We start from the raw sequence: 23609 nt of genomic DNA, 5'->3' as shown, positions 1-23609 counted from the left end.
GAGGGAAAGAAGGAAGAAAGGGAGGAAGGAAAAGAAAGAAAGAAAGAAAGAAAGAAAGAAAGAAAGAAAGAAAGAAAGAAAGAAAGAAAGAGGGAGAAAGAAAGGAAGGAAGGAAAAGAGAAAGAAACAGAGAGAGAGGAAGGAAGGAAGGAAGGAAGGAAGGAAGGAAGGAAGGAAGGAAGGGAAGAAGAGAAGGAAGGGAGAAGGGGGGGAGGAAGGAAGAAGGAAGAAAAAGAAAGGGAGAGAAATCCCTTTTTCTTTTCCTTTGAGAATTCCCTTTTTCTTTTTTTTTTTTTAATTTTAATGTTTATTTATTTTTGAGAGAGAGAGAGACAGAGCATGAGCAGGGGAGGGGCAGAGAGAGACAGGGAGACACAGAATCCAAGCAGGCTCCAGGCTTTGAGCTGTCAGCACAGAGCCCGACATGGGGTTCGAACACACAAACTGTGAGATCATGACCTGTGCCGAAGTCAGGATCTCAACTGACTGAGCTACCCAGGTGCCCCGAGAATTCCCTTTTTCATGGCAGGTCTTTATGTTAGTAACAAATCGTGCTGAAGGCTTGGGGAGTTGGAGAGAGTTTACTTTGCACAAACCCAACATGCTCAAATTGAATATTAGACATCCCTGTTCTTGGAAATCATTTTGGCTCCTCTGTAATGGCACCTTTATCTTGGCACTTCATCCTATTTAGCACCCTGGCATCCAGCCACATCACTGATTTTCTTTCCCTTCTCATCTCCGTACTCACATTCTCTCCTTGGTATACTCTAAGTTTTGTTTTGTTTTGTTTAAGGTATTCAGCTGAGCAAAGGGCAGAAGGGTCACCATCACAAGTCCTGAGAATTTCTTTAATGGGACCCACTCTCCTCAGGTTTTGAAAAGCATCTATCTCAAGGGAATAGCACTCTCTCGAGGATGACTGCCATCTACATGTCTGCCCCCCAGACCGAGCTTCAGGGAGAGGGGGAACCACAGGTCCGGCTGTGACAGCTAGCTCCTGGTATGCGAGGGGCTCAATAGATACATGTAGGAGGAATAGATGGAATTATTCAGGCTCCCTCCCCATCCTTGAAGCTCACCTTCCTTTCTCTCTCTTTTCAGGGAATGGTTATGACAAAGCATTAGAGGACCCAGAAACTTCTAATGGGATCAGTTGTGGAATAGACAAAGCTGGGGGAATAGACAAAGCCCTGGCCAGGGCACTTGTGGCAAAAGTTGTATTCTTCAAGAAGAGAAAGGTTAGGAGTTCTTGGTGGACCTCATATTGCTGTGGATGTGAACCCAGGAGGGAGGAGGCAGAGATAACACCAACATTCCATACCCTGGCCCCCTGATGGGCCTGGGCACAGCCGGGAAGGGCACTCAGCCAGCCCCCGTGGCAGTGGCTGCACCTGGAGATCTTATCTAGGCTGGCTGATGTGTGGTACTGAGTCATGGAACCTGCGGCCTAGGAAACAGTTCTAGTGTTGAAATGGGCCCAGGGGAGGGGGTGGAGTGGGTGTCTCTAGTTTGCCACCAGCACAGACATCATCACCACTCACACTTCCTGTCATCCCTGGGTCACATTCATGGTCACCACTCATCTCCGACCCTGTCACTCATTTGTCACCCTCACCGTCATCCCTGCATCACAACCACTGGCCCTTTCTTAACCATGGTTTCACTTGACCTAGTTCCCATCACTGTGTTACCTTCCTCAGCATGCCACCATCCCTGTCCCAGCCCCATGCCCAAGGCTGTCGTTATCTGAGCCTGCCCTGTCTTCTTTATCAACTACCTCTACCCCAACCCTGTCACTGGCTAGTTCCACTCCCATCTCCCTTGTCACCTTGATGTCACCACCTGTCCCTGTCATCCTCATCACCTTGGTCACCACACCCCTCACCCCCTGTCCCAGTCCCCATCATCTCTAAGTCCTCTGGACTGTCATCAGCTTCCACCATCCCCTCTGTTGATTCACCAGCACTGCCCATCTCTGCTTCCCCCCTCACTATCATCAACATCCTCCTTATCTCCAGCCACTCATATAGGTCTCCAAATGGGCTTTTCCCTGTGGTGTAGACGTCCTCCACATGTGTGCACCTCAGAGCCTGTACCCCTGCCTTTCCAGCCTCTGGCCTCCACTGGGCTTCCTTACCTGGAGTTGCCACATTCCTTGCCTTCACACTCTGCCCTGGCACTCTGCTTCCTTTCACCCCTATGTTAGCTGGACTCTGGGGCTAGGCACTTATTACCAGGCTTTTGAAAGAGTACTGGGTGGAGGCCTTGCCAGGAAGCCCTGAATCCTCTCTACCTGCACCTATGACGTTTGGGCAGTGCTTCCATCCAGCCTGGATCTAAAATCTCCATTTATTAAATTGACTAACACGTCCCTTTTTAGAATTCCTTGATGTCCCCTCAGACTATTACCTCTCCCTTATGATACACTTTCACGGCCCCCAGTACTTTGACATGTAATACTTATGATCCACTACTTATTCATATAGTCATGTGTTTAAGACCATCTTGCCCACCAGACAGGACACTCTGGGAAGGCAGTAACTGTGTTTATCTCGGCCACTGCCAGGTCCCCAGAGCCTGGCACAGTGCCTGGCTTCTTGTAGGGGCTCAGCGAATGTCAAGTGAATAAATACTACTTATTGAGCACTTAATAGTGCCAGACACTGTGGTGAGTGCTGTACACCTATTAACTTGGTTATTCCTTGTCATATTATGGTATCCCTTTTTATTTTATTTACTTTTGAGCATTGCAAGGGCTTTTTAGCTGATTTGGCACAAGTGCTTTTGACAAAGTTCACAAACAGAAGCACATTTCCAATTACTCATCAGAAAGTGAGGACACTTAAGAGAAAGCCAGTTACTCATAGAACAAGGAAAAACACTTTCTTGTAATTAGGGCAAAGAGAATTACAGCTTGTAATGTCACCTCTTGATTTCATCTTTATTATCTCTGAGGGAAGTAGAAGAAGCTGGGGGCTAGGATTGGGGGTGAGAGGGATACCTGAAGAAGATCCGTTCTCATCTCTGGAAAGCAAAAATTAGATCCTCACCTTACACCATAAAACTGATGGTTTTAAGAGATAAATATATAAAGCATTAAAATAAAGCTGCAGACTTCAAGCTGTATTACAAAGCTGTAATCATCAAGACAGTATGGTACTGGCACAAAAACAGATCAATGGAACAGAATAGAGAACCCACAAATGGACCCACAAACGTTTGGCTAACTAATCTTTGACAAAGCAGGAAAGAATATCCAATGGAATAAAGACAGTCTGTTCAGCAAGTGGTGCTGGGAAAACTGGACAGCGACATGCAGAAGAATGAACCTGGACCACTTTCTTACACCATACACAAAAATAAAATCAAAATGGATGAAAGACCTCAATGTAAGACAGGAAGCCATCAAAATCCTCAAGAAGAAGGCAGGCAAAAACCTCTTTGATCTTGGCCGCAGCAACTTCTTAATATGTCTTCAGAGGCAAGGGAAACAAAAGCAAAAATGAACTACTGGGACGTCATTAAAATAAAAAGCTTCTGCACAGGGAAGGAAACAATCAGCAAAACTAAAAGGCAACTGACGGGATGGGAGAAGATATTTGCAAACGACATATCAGATAAAGGGTTAGTATCCAAAGTCTATAAAGAACTTATCAAACTCAACACCCAAAAACCAAATAATCCAAGTGAAGAAATGGGCAAAAGACATGAATAGGCACTTCTCCAAAGAAGACATACAGATGGCCAACTGACACATGAAAAAATGCTCAACATCACTTATCATCAGGGAAATACAAATCAAAACCACAATGAGATATCACCTCACACCTGTCAGAATGGCTAACATTAACAACTCAGGTAACAATAGATGTTGGCGAGGATGTGGAGAGAGAGGCTCTCTTTTGCAGTGCTGGTGGGAATGCAAACTGGTGCAGCCACTCTGGAAAAGAGTGTAGAGTTTCCTCAAAAAATTAAAAATAGAACTACTCTATGACCCAGCAATTGCATTACTAGGAATTTATCCAAGGGATTCAGGTATGCTGGTTCGAAGGGGCACATGCACCCCAATGTTTATAGCAGCTATCAACAATAGCCAAAGTCTGGAAAGAGGCCAAATGTCCATTGATGGATTAATGGATAAAGAAGATGTGGTATATATCATATACATATATGTGTATATATATATATATATATATATATATATATATATATATATATACATACATACACACACACACACTATGGAGTATCACTCGGCAATCAAAAAGAATGAAATCTTGCCATTTGCAACTACGTGCATGGAACTGGGGGTTATTATGCTAAGTGAAATTAGTCAGAGAAAGACAAATATCATGTGACTTCACTCATATGAGGACTTCAAGATACAAAACAGATGAACATAAGGGAAAGGAAGGGAAGGAAAAATAATATATAAACAGGGAGGGGGACGAAACATAAGAGACTTTTAACTATGGAGAATAAACAGGGTTACTGGAGGGGGTTATGGCCTAAATGGGCAAGGGGCATTACGGAATCTACTCCTGAAATCATTGTTGCACTATATGCTAACTTGGATATAAATTTAAAAATAATAATAATAAATAAATAAAAATAAAGCTGGATGTTTCTTATATTCTTTGTTCCAGTTATTTTATTCCTGGGAATTTAATTGGAGATGTAGACCAAGGCTTTGTCCAAATATCTTCATTGCAATGTTATTTATACCACTGAAACATTGAAATAAAAATACATATTTATGCATGAAAAAAATGAAATATAAAACTTCAAAGTTGAAGACAAACTGAGTACCCAACAATAGAAGACAGATGAAATAAAGTATGGTTTGTCTCTTAGCTACTGAAATCATGATTCTGAAGAGCTCATTATTCCATAATCATGGCATTAGGTGAAAAGGGCATTATACCAACAGGCTTATATAGAACTGTTTTCAATTATGTCAACAGAGTACTTAGATCAAAGAGTGAAAAGGAGCAAAAGGGTTAATAGGTGTTGTGTTGTTTCTGAATTGTGAGCAATTTGCTTTTATTTTTTGTAGTTTTCACATATCTTTGATAGGCATTATTGCTTTGATAATAAAACCTATGCATTTGTAAAGACAACAACAAAGAGGCAAGAATAATGTTTTATGTGAAAGTGCACATACTTTATAACCCTCTATTACTTTTTTTAAGTTTATTTATTTAGAGGAGGGGGGTGCACATGTGAGCAGGGGAGGGGCAGAGAGAGAGAGAGAGAGAGAGAGAGAGAGAGAGAGAGAGAGAGAATCCCAAGCAGGCTCCATGCCCAGCGCAGAGCCCCCTCAATCCCACAAACAGATCAGGACCTGAGTCGAAATCGAGAGTTGGATACTTAACTGACTGAGCCACCCAGGCACCCAACCCTGTATTACTTTTTGATTTACTAGATTGTCAATCCTATGAAGCCAGGTCTTGTCTGTTTCTTAGCCCCAGGCCTGAAGGAAAGAATGATTGGCAAAGCGTGATGGAGTTAATGAAAAATATATATTATATATATATTTTTTTCTTTTTCTTTTCTTTTTTTGTCACATCTCTCACTAACTGTCATTTCAATTCTTCAGAGTAATCCCTCCTTACACAGAAAGAGTGTTTTGGGGGCTGCCTTGATCTGCAAAATCATAAACCTGACACATGTGAAGGCACATTGAAGAAGCGATGTGAATTTGAGAAATTCTTATCAGAAATATGAAAATAAGACCTGATTATGCCCTAAGTCTGTTCCTCCTCCTTTGTTCCCCTTTGTTCAGACAGGGCCACTGCCCTAGTGAAATCCAGAGTCACCCACACCTCTTGCTCCTGCATTCCCATCGTCAATCACTCCTCAGCATCCTCGCTGAAGCTCACACTCCTTTTCCATCCCTAATGCTACTCTCTTTGTTCCAGCCACCATATCTCCTGCCTTCATCAAGCGGCTGCCTCCTAACCAATTTCTCTGCTCCACTCTTGCTCTTCCCACCCAAATTCATGCCTTCTGAGCTAAGCTTTCTAATACATTAATATAGCCTGCCATTCCCCTGTTTACAGCCCTTCAGTGGCCCCCGCATCACTCTCAAGAGCAAGCACAAGATGGTTCAGGATCTCAGGCCAACCACTATCATCACCGCACTCCCACCCTATCCAGCCACACAGAATTTTGCTGTTGGCAGTACCCAGGCTCTCTCTGGACCTTTGCCTGGGTTGTCTCTTCTGGGGGCGGGGTGGGGGAAGTGGGGTGCGGGGGGGGGTGTGCTATCCTTTCTGCCTCACACTTCTTTTAATTGGCTAACTCCTTCTCACCTCTCAGTTGTTAGATGTCCCTTCCTCCAGGAAGGCGTCCTTGATGCCACCTCTTCTCAACTCCCACAGGCTTCTGTGCTTATTATTTCTCATATCTGCATTGTACCTTCTTATTTTACTCACCAGCTTCTGTATGTGGCATGTAAGCCATCCAGCTCTGGGACTGTGACTTTTTCTCCATGGCACATCAAGGCACCTCACACTTGGTAGGGTTTCCATGGCTGTTGATGAATGAATGAAAGAATGAATGGGTAACAAATAAATCAAGTACTCTACTAGGAATTGGTTAATGTTTCAGATATGCTCTGAGGTAGAAAATCAGAAAAAGATGTCCTAAGAGGACCTATAAATTCTCCAAAGGAATTTAAATTGTCTTATGATCTAAGAAATAATGTGAATCTGATAGTCTAGAATTCGGGGGTGAATCTGGAGTTGGGAAAAATGGTGTGGGGAGAGGGACAGTGGGAATGGCACACCCCATCTGGGGGAAGTATTTTATTACCAACATTGTTTAGAATTACTGCTGATGGCAATGAGAAGACTTTTAGTTTTCTGACTACTTTAGTCTACTGACTAAAGTAGTATTTTAGTCAGTATTATTGTTTTTAAATTCTCTGCTGTTGATGCACCCTTATCGCTTGTCCCCAGGGAGCACTGCTTCCACGGGTCCCCATTTAGTATGCCACTGGTAAGAAACCCTGATTACTAGGTGAGCCTGTCCTCTTTCCTCCCCTTAGCACTGAGCTGGGGGTGATTTCAGAGGTGTCCAACCTCCAAAACTCTGCTGGGCAAGTTTGTCCTCTACCAGAGGTGGGCCCCACCTGTGACTCCTCTGACACTCCCAGATTCCTCACTGGGGCCCTCTGGGTTTGCAGCAAGGAGACAGGGATAGGAGACTATGCATAGGGTCCAGCCCCTGCTCGAGTCCTGTCCCTGACTAACACCCCTGAGGCCTTGGGCTGGCTCTTGGGGCCCACACCCTCAATTCCCTGTTGAGTTTCACTTTGCCCATTCATAAAACTGGGGCATTTGGTGACCTGGGTCCTGGGGTCCTTCATGGAACTTCCTAAGCTGAGGAAGGGATGTCAGCCATGGGTATGATGGGAAGTTTTCCCCTCAGGCTCCCTCTTTCTCTTTCTCTCTCTGACCTGAGACATTCCACCAGAGGGGACTCACTGGGTTGGGTGTGTCAGCCAGCTGGACAGCAGGCAAGTCTGGACAGGTGGACAGAGGAGCTTGGGCTCCAGGATAGGGTGTGTGCATGTGTTGTATAGAGCGTGTAGATGAGGTATATCCCAGGCAAAGGTCAAGGATGGGAGAGGTGGCTCCAGCAGGCCGGCTGCCCTCACTCAGTGACGGCCTTCAGGAACTGCAGAGACAGAAGCTGGGTTGGGCTAGGCTCCTGGCTCTGCCATGGGGCTGGGGAGGGGCTGGGGGGTGGAGAACAGCTCTTTGGTGAGTTCACTTCTAGGGTGGGAGCCAAGGTCCATTTCTGGGAAGGAAAGGAGGTATCATGAAAGCAGGTGGGATTCAGGTTAGACTGTAGGAGGGGCAAGTGATGGTGGATCAGGGAGCATGAGGTGCCTCCTTATTTGGGCTCCTTCCCAGGAGGGAGGGGAAGAGCTGTACCACTTAGCTCCTCCACGAGAGTGAGGACTGTCTTGTTAGGAGGCAAAGCAGATGGACAGGATGAGCTGGGGAACAAGGTAGCATGTAGCCTTCAGCCAGGGTTGGGGCAATTCATAGCTCAAGAGGAAGCCCTGGGACATCTAAGGCTTGGGTCAGACACCTGCCAGCCCTGGATCTCAGTTGTTCCTCAGTGAAATGGGAAGAATCTCCTTGGGGTTTGCCTATCAAAGACAAAGTGTCCCCTAACCTGGTCACTGAAGACCAGGGAGTCTCTGTTATAAGTTACTTCTGAAGTCCTGGAAGCTAAGAGAAAACTCAGCTGAAATTTGGGCTGAGTGGGGGTACAGATAGGGGAGGCTGGACCTTTGGGGGCAGAGTGGTGCGTTAGCATGCAAGTAGCCAGATCAGACATGCTCATCAGAAAGCTCCCAGGACAAGTAGGGAACATTCTCACCTTTCCTTCCCAGACATTCTGAGTCCCTGGATTAAGACCTCTCATCCCCAACTTCCCTAATCTTGTCTCTTCCCCAGTGTCCCTCTGCAAGGCTCCTCAGCTCCTCCTCTTTCATTCCACGAATATTTATTGAGTGTCTTCTATCGGCCAGGCATTTTCTAAGCCCCAGGGATTCAGAGGTGAACAAGATTGTTGGTCCACATGCTCATTCCCTCCCTCCCTACCCAGAGGGAAAACAGGCTTGAAAATAAGTAAGGTAGCTTAGCCTTCACTGGCCATGAAAGAGAGAAGCTCACATGGCTGCAGGGACCCACAGGAGGCCCCACATCCAGCCTGGGAAAGGTCAGGGCAGAGTAATGGATCCCTGAGTCTAGAAGGGCCTGTTGGCGTTTGCCAGGGAGGCTGTGGGCAGAGGTTCTGGAGGTTCTGGAGCCACCCCCACAGGTTCACAAGAGCCAACTGTTACGTTTTCAGGAATTTTGCAAACTGTTTACTACACACAGCCATTATTAAAAATTAAATTAGGGAGGCCTGGGTGGCTCAGTCAGTTAAGTGTCCAATTCTTTGTTTCAGCTCAGGTCATGATCTCACGGTTTGTGGGTTTGAGCCCTAAGTCAGGCTCTGCGCTGGCTGGCGGCATGGAGCCAGCTTGGGATTCTCTCTCTCCCCACCCCCCCTGCCTCTCCCTCACTTGCATTGTCTTTGTCTCCCTCAAAATAAATAAATAAAGCTTTAAAAATTAAATTATATAAATGTATAATTATGCAAAATTTTTAAGTGTTTATTTTTGAGAGAGAGAGAGCACGAGTGGGAGAGGAGCAGAGAGAGAGGGAGACACTAAATCTGAAGCAGCCTCCAGGCTCTGAGCTGTCAGCACAGAACCCCACGCAGGGCTCAAACTCACGAACCGAACTGGGAGATCATGACCTGAGCCAAAGTCAGACGCTTAACTGACTGAGCCATTCAGGCGACCTGTAATTATGTAAATTTTTAAAAACAAAGGTAATAAACTCATCACGTTCTAATTGTTACTGCATTTTACTATTGTGCATACTCTTGAAGTTATTTATATAAATTGTATCTTTTATTTAAAAAAAAAGTTTATTTACTTTTGAGGGAGGGAGGGAGAGAGAGAGAGAGAGAGAGAACAATCAAGAGAGGGGCAGAGAGAGGGAGATAGAGAATCCCAAGCAGGGATCTTTCAACTCAGGTCATGATCTCACAGTTCGTGGGCTCGAGCTCCATGTCAGGCTCTGCACTGTCAGCAGAGTTTGCTTGGAATTCTCTCCCTCCCTCTTTCTCTCTCTGCCCCTCCCATGTGCACATGCTCTCTCTCTCAAAATAAATAAAAAACAAACTTAAAAAAAAAAAAAAAGCTTGTCATGTCTGTAGCCACTACATTGTGAATAACACAAAACCTTGAGGAAACATTCTTCCAATGTTTGAAAACTATCATTCAAGTCAGCAAAAAAGATCACTTACATCATTGGCAAGTAAGTAAAGTTTCAACACATGTCTTTGTTCTTTTACTTTTGTCTTACCCTTTAATATAAATAAAAATATCAACCAACATTTATGTTAGAACTATACTCATTAGTCAATGATGTGAAGACTTTTTTTGAATCAGATAGTAATCAAGCATTTGTTCATGGTCAGATTTCGTCAAATCCTGGATGAACTGCAACCGAGTAAACTACAGATATTAGAGTGGGCAAAAATTAAAGAAAGTATTACATAAAGTAATTGGCATTGTAGAATTTACCATAAAGGTCACTGTATACTTTAGTGTTATTTGTAAATTGTGCTATTTTACAGCTTTATACCAATAGCATTTATAATAAACTTCTGTATGTATATAGGTGCACACATTTTTTCCCGGAGAGCCAGCTGTTAAGCATTTAGCAGCACATCACAGGACAGAAAGTTCTGGGAAGAGAGGACCCAGGGGAGTCCAGGTGCTCAAGGCAAAGTGAGAGGGGAGATGGTGAGGCTGGTGGATGTGAGGGGCCTTTTGAGCAGGGCTAGGGAACCACACACCATCCCGAAGGCCATGGGAGCCATGCAAGGGTTTTGAGTACAGGACAGACCCCTTCAGATTTGTGTTTAGATCATGTTGACAGCCGCGTGAAGACTCCATTGTTAGAGACAGATGATAAGGTGCTGAATTTGTGGAGGGAGAGAGAATAATAGGAGCAAACTCTTAGCACTTAGTATAGGCCAGGCCCTCTCCTAAGCATTTGTTGTGTGTTATTAACTCATTTAATAAGTTGCAGCAACCTCATGGGGTAGACACTAGTGTCTCCTTTTTACAGATGAGGTGACTAGGGAATAGAGAGATGAAATAACTAGCAAGCAGCAGAGCTGGGATTTGAACCCAGGAATCTGGCTTCAGAGGCCATACTCTCAACCACTATACTTCACATTTTCAGACTAGGAAGATAGTGAGGCCTAGAGTGAGGTTTCTGAATCTTGATGCACACACAAAGTTGACCAGATATTTACAGACATGCCTGGGATATATTAGGAGCTTGATGAGAGTCTTCAGACCAACAGGATTTGAGTTAGTCATAATAGATTATGAGGAGCCAGGGGAGGTAGGCTTTACCAGCTTCCTCCCTTTGCTGGGTGATACACTCACCCAGAGGTGAGAAACTTCCAGTTCTCTGTTTGTGGACTGCCCTACATCCTCAGAGAGCTCCCATTCTCAAGAACAGACCCCTGAGCAGGAATACCCAGGTGGGAGAGGGCAATAGGGGACAGGGATTGCCTGGGCCCAGAGTGCAGCTCTTGGCTCAAGCGTATGCAAGCTAAGAGTGAGACCTGTGAATTATCACTGATAGGGAGGGCTTCCATGGACAGAGCATAGGTAGAGGCCTTGGGTTTAGACAGGGGAGAGAAGAGAGGATAGGTCCTGCTACCATCCTGGTTTTCCCCACAGGGCATCTGTATTTAATAGCAGAAGTTTGACTGTAGCCCTTGAGGCACAGTGACAGGCGGCTCAGCTGCAGACACATATATTTTTAAAAGTATTTATGGAGAGCCTGGGCGGTTCAGTCGGTTAAGCATCTGATTCTTGACTTTGGCTCAAGTCACGATCTCACGGTTCGTGAGTTTGAGCCCCGTGTCAGGCTCTGTGCTGCTGCTGGTGTGGAGCCTGTTTAGGATTCTCTCTCTTTCTGCCCTTCCCCTGCTCTCTCTCCTTTTCTCTTAAAATAAATAAATTAAAAAAATTATATATATGTATATATATAATTATATATATATGTGTGTGTGTGTGTGTGTGTGTGTGTGTGTGTGTGTGTGTGTGTAATTGAAATTTGAAAGGAGTAGAGGTGTCTTTCTGTGGAAGTGGAGGACTGAGGGTTGCTGGAGGCTGGTGGCAGGCCAGGCCTCACATCGGGTGTTGGTTCCCTGAAGCCACATCTGTCAGCTTAGGGCTTCCCATCCTGCTGGCTCAGCAGGTTCCACAGGTTGGCAGGTGACTCACCCCCTCACCCTCATATGACCCTGGTCCAGGAAGGGGCAGGGGGCCTAGAGAGTGGAACACCTACCTGTGTGTTCATCTATGTAGGGTATATGCTGTGTTACATGCTTGAGTCTGAGATGTGTGCCCATGTCTGATTGTACATACAGGCCAGTAGGTCCCTGAACACAAACAGCTCATGTGGGTTGTGCAAAGTTGTAGGCCATAGGTGTGGAGGGTGGGTGCAGTAAGAGTCAGGGGTGATGGGTGAACTCATAGCTCTTCCCAGAACACATGTGCATGGGTGCAGGTGTCTCCCTGAAAGAAGAATGCAGCTTCAGAACCTGGTGAGCCATCAGAGGAAGCCTGGGTGGGTGGCAGGTGAGAAGGGTTCTCTGATGACAGCTTATCCTCCCCAAGGAGGGCTTGGCTAGACCAGGTGGCAGGGCTGGGCATTCTAAGCCCATGGTGACAGCAGTGGTTTTCTCTAAGCTTATCCCTTAAGCCCCTGGCTGCAGGCCATGGTGGCTCCCTCGTGTTAATCCTGAGAGGGCATGCACCCCACAGACCACATAGGTAGGTCAGGAGAAGTGAGTGCGATAGGTGGGCATCAAGCCAGAGCTTTCTTTCATCCCCTCTGCAGGCAGTAAGGACTGAAGGGTCTGAGTGGTGTACTCTCTGGGGATATGAGGAAAGCATGTCAATCCCAGGTTGCCCATGCCCTTGGTTAGGGTGGCGTTGTGTGTGCTGGCATGCAGTGTGCGTGCATATCCACGTCTGGGTGTGCTGGCCCCTGCCCCAGCGCCCAGGGCCTGGTGCCGCCTTTCCATCATGCCCCATGATCTGAGAGATGCTTGAAGTGGGACAAAGAGTCTGGGCTAGCAGCCAGGAACCCTCACTTCTACTCCAGGCTTTTTCTTAGTGACTTTGGAGATCTCCCTTTACCTTTTCTGGGGCTCAGTTTTCTCACTGTAAAATGGGGAGAGGCCATAATCCCTGCAGGGCCACCCCTCGAGGCTGTTGGGTGACAGATGCTAATGGAGGTGTTTGAAAAGTTTGCAAGGCTTGGTCCTGGGGCTTCACAAGGGGAAGGGTGCCATTCCCTGTGTTGTTCAGCTGAAGGACTAGGGGTTGAAAGCAGGTAACCTCCAGGGGGACTTGCATTCTGCCCTACAAGGGGTGTTCAAACCTCCTGGAGAAGTGAAGTGTTCAGAGTTCTGGGGCTGAGATTCAAAACCAATTAACACTACAGGACACAACCTGCCCTTGGTGAGGCTGGGAAAGTCTGTCTACCCATCCCTGCACCTCCCAACCCTTCTTGCCTCCTGGGGGTGAACAGCAGTGCTCTTAGACTAAGGTTGGGAATATGCCTTCTCTCATATTCCACACCCCCAACCCCCTCTCTGTCCTTACCTCCAACTTGCTGTCTTTCAGGCTCACACTTCATGAGTTCAGAGTTTCCATCCTGGGCTGTAGGCTTAGCCAGAGCAAACAGACAGCACTAAAGTCAACAAAACAAGGAAGGTGCGACAGGTGATGTGGAAAAGAAAACTTGGAAGCCACAATGAAGGTGTGTGGGCTGGGCAGGACGCAGCAATGTGTCTCCCTTCAGAGTAGCACCCTAGTTCTAAGGCTGGTCATGCCAGTCTCTTGTAGGGTGTCTGAGGAGAGAGCTCATGGTGGTGCCTCCAGGGGATTCAGGTCAAAGGAGTGAAGTTAAATCTTCAGCAGGGGATGCTAGTGCCCAGACTAATGAATGTTGTAAAAAGGATGTGGTGGCTAGGGAGAGGGGGTGCTTCTGACCCTCCACCCCACAGCTACTACTGCTGACTCACAAAGCGAGAGGCTACCTGGGGCCAGGGTTGTGGGTGGAAGCAGGCAGGGAAGGAGTAAACAGTCTGGAACAGGAGCAGGATTGAAAAGTTCGTGGCTCTCTGCCCTGCTCTAGCTGCTCGCCCCAGGACTCAGGATGTTGGAGCCGCAAATTCTGGGATTCCCAAAACACGCCCCCTTGCCCCACCCACAGGTATAGTCCTCCTCCCTGACAACCTATTTCTCTCCCACTCAGGGAAAGGGGAGCTCAGTTCTCTTAACATATATCTGTTGTGCACCTATGCACACTTTGCTGTGCAGGCTGGGGAATCCCTAGGAGGCTGCCTGCCCCAGGTCCTGTCACGCCTGAATCCCCCAGATACTTTGTGAGCTGACTGCTTGTTTGATGGAGCTAGTGATTGCAGGCAGCCTGGGGCAGCCCCGCCCCCAGACCCAAGGGGGCAACCAGGGAGTCAAGTCCAGATTGCTGAGCGGCCAGGCTGCACTGGGAAGGGCCAAGAGAGCAGACACGCCTGGCTGGAGCAGCTTAAAACCTGGGTGAGGGGCGCCTGGGTGGCTCAGTTGGTTAAGCGTCCGACTTTTGATCTTGGGTTAGGTCATGATCTCACGGTTTTTGGGTTTGAGCCCCAAGTCCAGCTCTGCATTAATGGCATGGAGCTTGTTGGGATTCTGTCTCTCCCTCTCTCTGCCTCTCCCGCACTCTTCTCTCTCTCTCTCAAAATAAATAGCTGAACTTTAGAAAAAAATTGAAAAAATAAAAAACAAAAATAAAGGGCGTCTGGATGGCTCAGTCGTTAAGTATCTGACTTCAGCTCAGGTCATGATCTCAAAGTTCATGAATTTGAGTCCCACATGGGGTGAGCTTGAGCCCTGCTTTGGGTAAAACATGAGTCCTGGTGACCCTGCTTCTCTCTCTTTCCTTCTCTCTCTCTCTCTTTTGCCGCTTGCTCACTTGTGCCCATCTCTCAAAAACATAAAAAAATAAAAAGAAATCTGGATGGAAGTCCATGGGCTTTGGTCTTGCTGTCTGTGGAATGAGCATAGTATACTCTGCCCTCAGCCCTTCTAGCTTGGACCTGGCGTCAGGCAAGAGTTGGTCAGGGCAGATGGGGGCATCCAGGTTCCCTTTCTTCAAACAGACATCCTCTCCACCTCTCCACAAAATGTTTATTCTCTACTGGACACTTGCCATGCCGTGTACCAACTCAATCTCTTCTCCTAACAACCCTGCAAGGTGAGGATTAGTATATCTCCATCATACAGATGAAGACACACAATTAAAAATCCCAAAGCCACCCACACCAACTAAGAAGCTGAACTGGTGGGAGATGGACTAGATGGGTGATGCGTATTAATGAGAGCACTTGTTGAGATGAGCACTGGGTACGTATGGAAGTGATGAATCACTGAATTCAACTCCTAAAACCAGTATTGCACTGTATGTTAACTAAAATTTAAATAAAAAAGAAGCCAAACTGGATTCAAGCTCAGGTTTGCCTAGGATAAAGCCTGAGCTATGAACCATAGCTCATCACCTGCATCGGGGAGCCTCTCCCTGTGAATAGCCTAACCCCAAACCAGCCCAAGACTCAGGCTCCAGGCCAGGAGGTCCCTGGGTTTTCCACTGCTCTTTTCTGCCACCACCTAAGTCGGCTTTCTCACAAAGCCTCCCTGATCCTGACTCCTCTTTTTGCTCTAATTAAGCAGGTACCTGACACCCCACCACTATCTGATCCTTCTTTTCTAGTGTGGAAGGATTTTAAAGTTGATTTAGGCAGAAATCAAAGGATGAAACCAGAAAGTGAATGGCTAATTGGGAACTTGACAATGGAGGGATCAGGCTGCCACTTTCTGGACCCACTGACTGGTCAGCATCACTAAGCAACTGAATATTGTCTCTGGATAGGACACAAAAGGAAGGCACATAGCATGGTCTACAAAGGATCCTCTGCCCGCCCCCCATTGAACCTAAATAAAATCACACCCATGAGTGCTAACTTCCTGAATATTCTAAAAAATATAAGGAATGGAGTAAAAGTTAAATGACACCACAAAGAAGCAAACAGATAAATCCAGAACATGGACTTCCCACAGAACCATATTTACAAGTCAGTGACATGAACAAATCGGAGGGAGAACGAGGTGCAGCTCCTGCTTAAGAGAGCACTTACCCAGTGTAATGTGTGACCTTGTTTAGATCTTGACTCAAACAAATTAATGCAAAAAGACTTTTTGAAATAATTATGGGTACTCACTAATTCCATGGAATTGTTCATTTCGTTGCATATGGTACTGTGATTAAGAAAATATTCATGTATTTTATAGAAGAATATTGAAGAATATAGGAGTGAAATGACATAACGCCGGGAATTTGTTTTAATATACTTAATAAAGGGGCACCTGGGTGGCTCAGGCATCCGGATGTAGGCATCCGACTCTTGATGTCGGCTCAGGTCGTAATCTCACGGTTGTGGGATGGAGCCCCGAGTCGGGGCTCTGTGCTGAGCATGGAGTCTGCTTGGGATTCTCTCTCTCCCTCTCTCTCTCTTTCTCTCTGCCCCTTCCCTGCTCACTGTCTCTCTTAAATAAGCTTCAAAATACTTCATAAAAAAAAAAAAGACTGATGAAGCTAAAGTGGACAGAGTTGGGAGAAGTCTTGATGAGGTTGGATTGAAGCAGGGGAAGGTAGACATGTTTGTTACATGAAGGAGAGAGAGAGAGAGAGAGAGGACAAGAGAAAGATGTTGGTTCATTTGTTCTGGAGCAGTAGGGTGCCATGTGGACAGGCTTGGGGAGATGGCAGCTTTTGTGCGGTGGGAGAGGGCACTGGGGATGCGTGGGGCTGACTTCTCCTTTGGAAACGGAAGGTGCTGTGTCTGCCAAGATGTTCTATTTAAGGGCCTACAAAAAGATGCTTTGTTTTAAAATTTTAAAATGAACTTGTCGGTTGAAGAACATGTTTTAATATACAACATTGATATATCTGTCTTTAGACCAACATGGTTACATAATATAATTTTTAAAAAATTTTTTATGAAGGAATGGGCCCACAAAGGCAAACATGGCAAGGGCCACGAATAGCAGAATATGGCTATAGGGTGGGGAGGAGACTGCCCAGGTTGTAGCCTGAGGGAGGTGGGAAGCCTCGAAGTCTGCACCGTGAGAAACAGTTGCTGTCCCCGGGGACCTCCTCTTCCTGGGAGTCACCCTCTTCTCTCTGTGCTCCATCCTTGGATCTCCCAAACAGAGATGCATTAGGGCATCCTCACGCTGGGCTAGGTGCCAGGACACCTGGGTTTGAATCATCCTGGACCTTAGACTGTGCCCAGAGCAGAAGAGACTGTCTCTGTGCAGCCCACTCTGGCCCAGCCTGCACCACAAGGACCAATGTAGGCAAGGAGAGACCCTCCATTGACACTGGGAGAGGCCTGGGAACTGGGAAGGTCCCACCCTGCCTGGGGTCTCTGTGTTCCACTGAGCCTTCCTGGCTGAGGCTCAAGGCCTGTGGGTGCCTGTGTCTCAGTCCCTGTCCACACAGACCTCTCTATAGGCTCTTTGTACAGTCACTGTGTTCCTGGAAAGCTGTAAATTAAATCCCACCTTCACACCGGCTAGCACAGTCTAGGCTGCTTTCCTGCTGAAAGGGAGCACCCTGTGAGCATTTCCCCTGTGTGCGGGGAGGCCTCAGAATTTAGGCAAAGATGAGGGAAGTGGGAGGTACTCGGGCAGCAGCTGGCTTTACTCTTTTAGAGGCAGGCAGGCAGTCTGCCCCACTCGGGAGCCCCAGTGTGAGTTGGGAGAAGGGAAGAAGCATCACACTGGGGCTGCCTGGCCTCTGGGTCTGCCTCCTGTCTCAGGCAGAGCAGGAGAGTGGAGAGAGAGCAGCCTTCTCTGGGGGAGCTGAGATGGGCTTCCTGCCCACTCAAGCCCCCTGTTCCAGGCCCACAGCCCCTGACCAGATCAGATAGGGCACGTTCCTGCAGTGAGCTGCCTGCTGACTGGGACCAGGCTGACGCAGGCAGGAAAATATTAACCCAGTGGAATGGGCACATGTTCATGTGTGCATGACTGTGTGTGTGTGTGTGTGTGTGTGTGTGTGTGTGTGTGTGTGTGTACCCACACACCCACAGAGAGGTTTTCACATGCAAGACCACACACAGGTAGGTGCACACACACACCGGCCCACTCACACATATACATGTTCACATATAGACACACACAGAGACACAAATGCTGCTGCTGCTGCTTCTTCTTCTTCTTCTTCTTCTTCTTCTTCTTCTTCTTCTTCTTCTTTTAGAGAGAGAGAGCTGGGGAGAGGAGCAGAGGGAGAGAGAGAGCCTTAAGCAGGCTCCAAGCTCAGCACAGAGCCCGACGGGATGCTAAGTCCCATGACCCTGGGATCATGACCTGAGCCGAAATCAAGTCAGATGCTCAACTGACTGAGCCACCCAGGCACACTCAAATACTTCTCACACATTCCAATTCTTCCCTATTATGAACAGCATGGGGTATACACCTCTGTCAGTATCATCTTCCAACTTCTGTCAGTGAGATTGCCTCCTCTAAGAAGTCTTCCCTGATAACTTTAGCTCATACTGGAAAGTGGCAGGTCTGAGCTCGATGCCTGGTTTCTTTTTTTTCTTTTTTTTTTTTTTTTCAAATTTTTTGATGTTTATTTATTTTTGAGAGAGACAGTGTGAGCAGGAGAGGGGAAGAGAGAGAGGGAGACACAGAACCTGAAGCAGGCTCTAGGCTCTGAGCTGTCAGCACAGAGCCCGACGTGGGGCTCAAGCTCATGAATTGCCAGATCATGACCTGAGCTGAAGTCAGACACTTAACCAACTGAGCCACCCAGGCACCCCTATGCCTGGTTTCTAATACCAAATTAGGCGTATGACATTGGCTTTAGAGTGGAACAGGCTTAGTTTTTGAATTCTGGTTCCTCAAATCACAGGATGTTTTCCCTTGGACAGGTGGCTGTGCCTCCTGACCCTGTTTGCCTTAGTCTCTGTCCAGTCTGTCCTGAAGGCCCACATATGACTCTGAGGATAAGAGGCTGAGGAAAGGGGAGTTTGGTCATTGGAGAGGGTCAAGACTATATACCATCTTGTGGTATGGTATGTAATTATATACCATCTGCCTGTGCCCCTACCCCTCCGCAACCAAGCCACTTAGTCCCCAGTTCTCCTGGGTGAGGGGCCGTGGCCTCCTGGGGCAAGGGATAGAGCCCTGATCTGGATGTTCCAGGTCTGGGGGATCTTGAACAAGTTGTTACCTTTGTCTGAATCTCAGTTTCCCTATCTGAAAAGTGGGTTTGAAAGGTGACAATTACCTGGGTGAGGCTTAAGAGTCTTTTCTTTTTTTGAGGAGAAGGAGAATCTTTATGACTGCAGTGAGTTCAGAGAGACCAGGGGCCTTTGAAGGACTGGTACCCATCCCTGCCCCTTCAGCCAGAGCAGCTCCTTTCTTACTGATTGATACATGGGCTCCTGAGTTATACACAGGATTTGGTGGCTCAGAAGAGTCTGAAAACCCCAAATGTAAAACAATTTGACTGGAAGTAGTTTATGGGATAAGTAAGTTAATCAAATGGCATGTTGCCTGAAACAAATAATTAGCTGAAATGATTAGTTTTCTACACATCAACACTTTTGGTGGCATTTGGGGGGAAGTTCAGAGAAGTTTTAGCATCTTTTGGCAGTTTTATTTCTTTGTTCTGATTAAAAATTGTTTTCTATTTGCATTTTCATTCCTAATTGGATTTTGAACTATTGTATGTACCTCATGCTGTTCATAATAGGGGAGAATTGGATATATTTAAAACTGGAGACAATTTGGGGCGCCTGGGTGGCTCAGTCGGTTAAGCATCTGACTTTGGCTCAGGTCATGATCTCGCAGTCCGTGAGTTCGAGCCCTGCGTCAGGCTCTGTGCTGACCGCTCAGAGCCTGGAGCCTGTTTCAGATTCTGTGTCTCCCTCTCTCTCTGACCCTCCCCCGTTCATGCTCTGTCTCTCTCTGTCTCAAAAATAAATAAACATTAAAAAAAATTTTTAAAAAAATTGGAGACAATTCTGTGCCATACAATCACATACAAGATGTGAATGTAGACCTACTGATATGGAAAGATATTCTCAATAATGTTTGAGTGAAAAAGTACTTTACAAGATAAGCTTCCTACTACTTATTATTGACAAAGTAGGAAAGGGATGTGATATGTGTATACATAAAAAAAAGAGAAGAAAATCTACCAAAATGTTAATAATAGTTGTCATGGAGGGAAAATGGGTCTTTTAAGGTTCCTTTGGCTTGTTTGTATTTTAGGCCAAAAAAGAATAAAAGAAAATGATCTGAGATTCATTTTATTTGTATTCTATTTCAAAAATTTCCACACCAATGATAGACAATTCTATCTGTTCAACTTGCTTGACTTTGCATTCATAAATATTTATAAATTTTTTTTTCAACGTTTATTTATGTTTGGGACAGAGAGAGACGGAGCATGAACGGGGGAGGGGCAGAGAGAGAGGGAGACACAGAATCGGAAACAGGCTCCAGGCTCTGAGCCATCAGTCCAGAGCCCGACGCGGGGCTCGAACTCACGGACCGCGAGATCGTGACCTGGCTGAAGTCGGACGCTTAACCGACTGCGCCACCCAGGTGCCCCCATAAATATTTAAATTTTCAGTTAGGTTGAACATTAATGTCCCCAATCACCAATTTACATTGTAAGATTTTTAGTGTAGTGAGTAAAGGTAGGAAAGTGAGGGGTGTTTGGGTGACTTGAGTGTCTGATTTCTTTTTTTAAAATGTTTTTTACTTATTTTGAGAAAGAGAGAGAGAAAGCACTGAAAGGGGTGGCACAGAGAGAGAGAGAGAGAGAGAGAGAGAGAGAGAGAGAGAGAGAGAATCCCAAGCAGGTTCTGCACTGTCAGTGCAGAGTCCAACACAGGGCTTATCTTACAAACTGTGAGATCATGGCCTGAGCCAAAACCAAGAGTCGGACGCTTAACTGAATGAGCCACCCAAGTGCCCCAAGTGTTTGACTCTTGATATCAGCCCAGGTCATGACATTTCAGTCCTGAGAACCAGCCCTGGGTCAGGGGTTTGAAGTTCAGCATGGAGCCTGCTTGGGATTCTTTCTCTCTCTGCCCCTCCCCTACTCATGATCTCGGTAGAGCATGCAACTCTTGATCTCAGGGTTGTAAGTTCAAGCCCCACGTTGGGTGTAGAGATTACTCAAAAAGAAAATCTTTAAAAAAATAAAATAGGTTGATCAGCACTGGGTTATTCTCAAAGTTTCACTACCAAAAAGAATGTATTGCAGATGAAATTAAAGTAAGAAAGTTAATTTCTGCAAGAGGGACTAAATGCTGAGAGATACATCAAAATTTGCAAAACTTGCCCTGTAGCACACTAATATTACCAATTCATTTTTTTATTACTAAAATTTTTAAAATGTTTTATTTTATTTTTTGAGAGACAGAGAGAGACAGAGTGTGAGCAGGGGAGGGGTAGAGACAGAGGGAGACACAGAATTCAAAGCAGGCTCCAGGCTCTGAGCTGTCAGCACAGAGCCTGATGCAGGGCTTGAACCCATGAACTGTGGGATCATGACCTGAGCCGAAGTCAGATGCTCAACTGACTGAGCCACCCAGGCACCCCTCATTCTTTTTTTTTTTTTAAAGAGTATTTTAAAAAAATTTTTTAATGTTTAGTTTTGAGACAGAGAGAGAGAGACAGAGAGAGAGAGGGCGAGAGAGCACGAGTGGGGGAGGGGCAGAGAGAGGGAGACACAGAATCTGAAGCAGGCTACAGGCTCTGAGCTGTCAGTGCAGAGCCCAACATGGGGCTTGAACCCATGAACCAGGAGATCATGACCTGAACTGAAGTCGGATGCTTATCCTACTGAGCCACCCAGGCACCCCTCTTTTTTTTTTAATATTTATTTTTGAGAGAGAGCAAGAGAGTGCTTGTGCAAGTGGGGGGGGGGTAGAGAGAGAGGGGGACAGAGGATCTGAAGTGGGCTCTGTGCTGACAGCAGGCAGTCCGATATGGGGCTTGAACCCATGAACTATGAGATCATGACTTGAGCCAAAGACGGACACTTAACCCACTAAGCCACACAGGTGCTTCTACCAATTCTTTTTCAACCAATTTATCATTTCTACCAAATAAGATTTTGATTTACTGGGCTGCTGTGCCTTCATAAACCTTTTCCTGGGCCTTGTCTGGATGCCAAAAGTAGTTGGATCAGAGGACCTCATATCCTCCAACTCCATTTCACAGATGAGGAAGCAGAGGCCCTGGGGCAGGACTGAGCCACTTCTCCAGCCTTCTGCAAGCCATTCACAGAATGTGTTAGGTTTTCTCACAAGCCCACTGGGCTTCAAATAATCACCACCTTCCCACACTCCCTCGCTCAACTTGGAGGACTCAGCTTCCCTGTCATCTCTTCTAGATGATTCTTGCCCTGCTCCAAGTTGGCTTAGTTACTGCCTATAAACCATCTACCTTATCACAGTGTATACTAAGTTATCTGCTGCTTATCTCTTCCAAGAGACAGGGCTGTCTTCTCTACATCTGGGTCTCCAGTGCCTGGCCCAGTAAATGAGCCCAGGGCTCAATCCCTGACTCTGATATGGATCCCAATTCTATTCCTCACCAACTTGATCCCAGCCCAATCCAACTGTGCCCAAGCCCTGACCTATTCCCAGACCCCAGCTTCACTTTTGACCCTTACCTCATCCTGATCTTGACAGTACACACAGGAAAGGAATAAAGGCAGTTGTCTCCAATGTCCAGGGGTACATCTCCTCTCTCTCTGAAGGAAGGACTCATTACACTGACCCACTTGAGTCTGCAGGGTGGAGTCTGCAGGTGGAGTCTGAACCTCAGCCTTGGGGGGCAGCAGTGGAAGAGTTTGCTCCTTATGGACAGCTTCTGACCAGGAAGCCTTCTCCCTGCAGAGAGACCTGTGGGCAGTTTTAGGAAGGGACCTGGAAAATGCGGGTCCAGACTGGCTTGGTCTATTGGCACCCTCTAGAGGACAGTTCTTTTTTTTTTTTTTTTTTACCGTTTATTTATTTTTGAGACAGAGTGAGACAGAGCATGAACGGGGGTGGGTCAGAGAGAGAGGGAGACACAGAATCTGAAGCAGGCTCCAGGCTTCTAGCTGTCAGCACAGAGCCTGACGTGGGGCTCGAACCCACGGACCGTGAGATCATGACCTGAGCCGAAGTCGGATGCTTAACCAACTGAGCCACCCAGGTACCCCTAGATGACAGTTCTATTACCAGAGCTATCTATTACTTGGATGCCCAGCAGTGCCCTGGCTCCCGAAGTCTTCTTAGATGGTAGCTGAACCCCGGGCTCACTCCTGACCCCATCTCAGTCACTAAATTTCTGCAGCCTTGGGGCCAGTGCCCCACACTCTGGTTTGGCTTTGACTCCTGCACATGCACAGAGGCCTCGCTTGCCATTCCTGAGGGAGGCATTTTGCTGATGATAGGGCATAGGTTTCCCTTCCTCTGCTCAGACAGGCTCCCAAATGACGAGGCCCATGCTTCTTCTCTCCCCCCTTCAGACTAGGGACCCCAGAGGACCAGGCTTGGCTTTCTACCTCCCCTATCAGATTGGTGTTTCCTGTAAATATGGCTTATGTGTCCTCCTCCCCCTGAGACTGGGAGGGGCCTGAGTTTCCCTTTCCTCCTTCAGAATTGGGGTTCCTTGAGGACTGAACCAGGGTCTTCTCTAAAACCACTCCATCTAGCTGTTGATTTTCAGATATTTCCATCTCTGTTCCCCATTCTGCACAGCTCTTCCCAGAACCAGGGGCTCTGGAGCCTCTGGAGCCCCCTCAAGTCTGGGGCCCTGAAGGGCTTCCTCTAACTTTGGGCTGAACACCTGGCTTGGA

At 46.7% G+C, this 23609-nt stretch overlaps 1 long non-coding RNA gene across 2 annotated transcripts in view; it reads right to left on the bottom strand.

Moving 5' to 3' along the window:
* Positions 1–23609, bottom strand: part of LOC109493842 — a 34365-nt gene that overhangs the window by 9222 nt on the left and 1534 nt on the right. The window contains exons 1-4 of one of the 2 annotated variants that reach the window (XR_002737554.2): positions 22990–23595; positions 22437–22668; positions 13277–13364; positions 6441–6538 (exon numbers count right to left, since the gene is read on the bottom strand). This is a non-coding gene — a long non-coding RNA (uncharacterized LOC109493842). Of the gene's footprint in view, positions 1–6440; positions 6539–13276; positions 13365–22436; positions 22669–22989; positions 23596–23609 lie in introns of those variants that run through there. The other variant, XR_006589186.1, reaches the window with a different exon arrangement.

The sequence above is a fragment of the Felis catus genome, chromosome D4 (genome assembly GCF_018350175.1).
Source record: "Felis catus isolate Fca126 chromosome D4, F.catus_Fca126_mat1.0, whole genome shotgun sequence".
Classification (NCBI taxonomy): Eukaryota; Metazoa; Chordata; class Mammalia; order Carnivora; family Felidae; genus Felis; species Felis catus.
The sequence above is the reverse complement of the archived record's forward strand: the minus strand, read 5'-3'. Positions and strand labels throughout refer to the sequence as shown.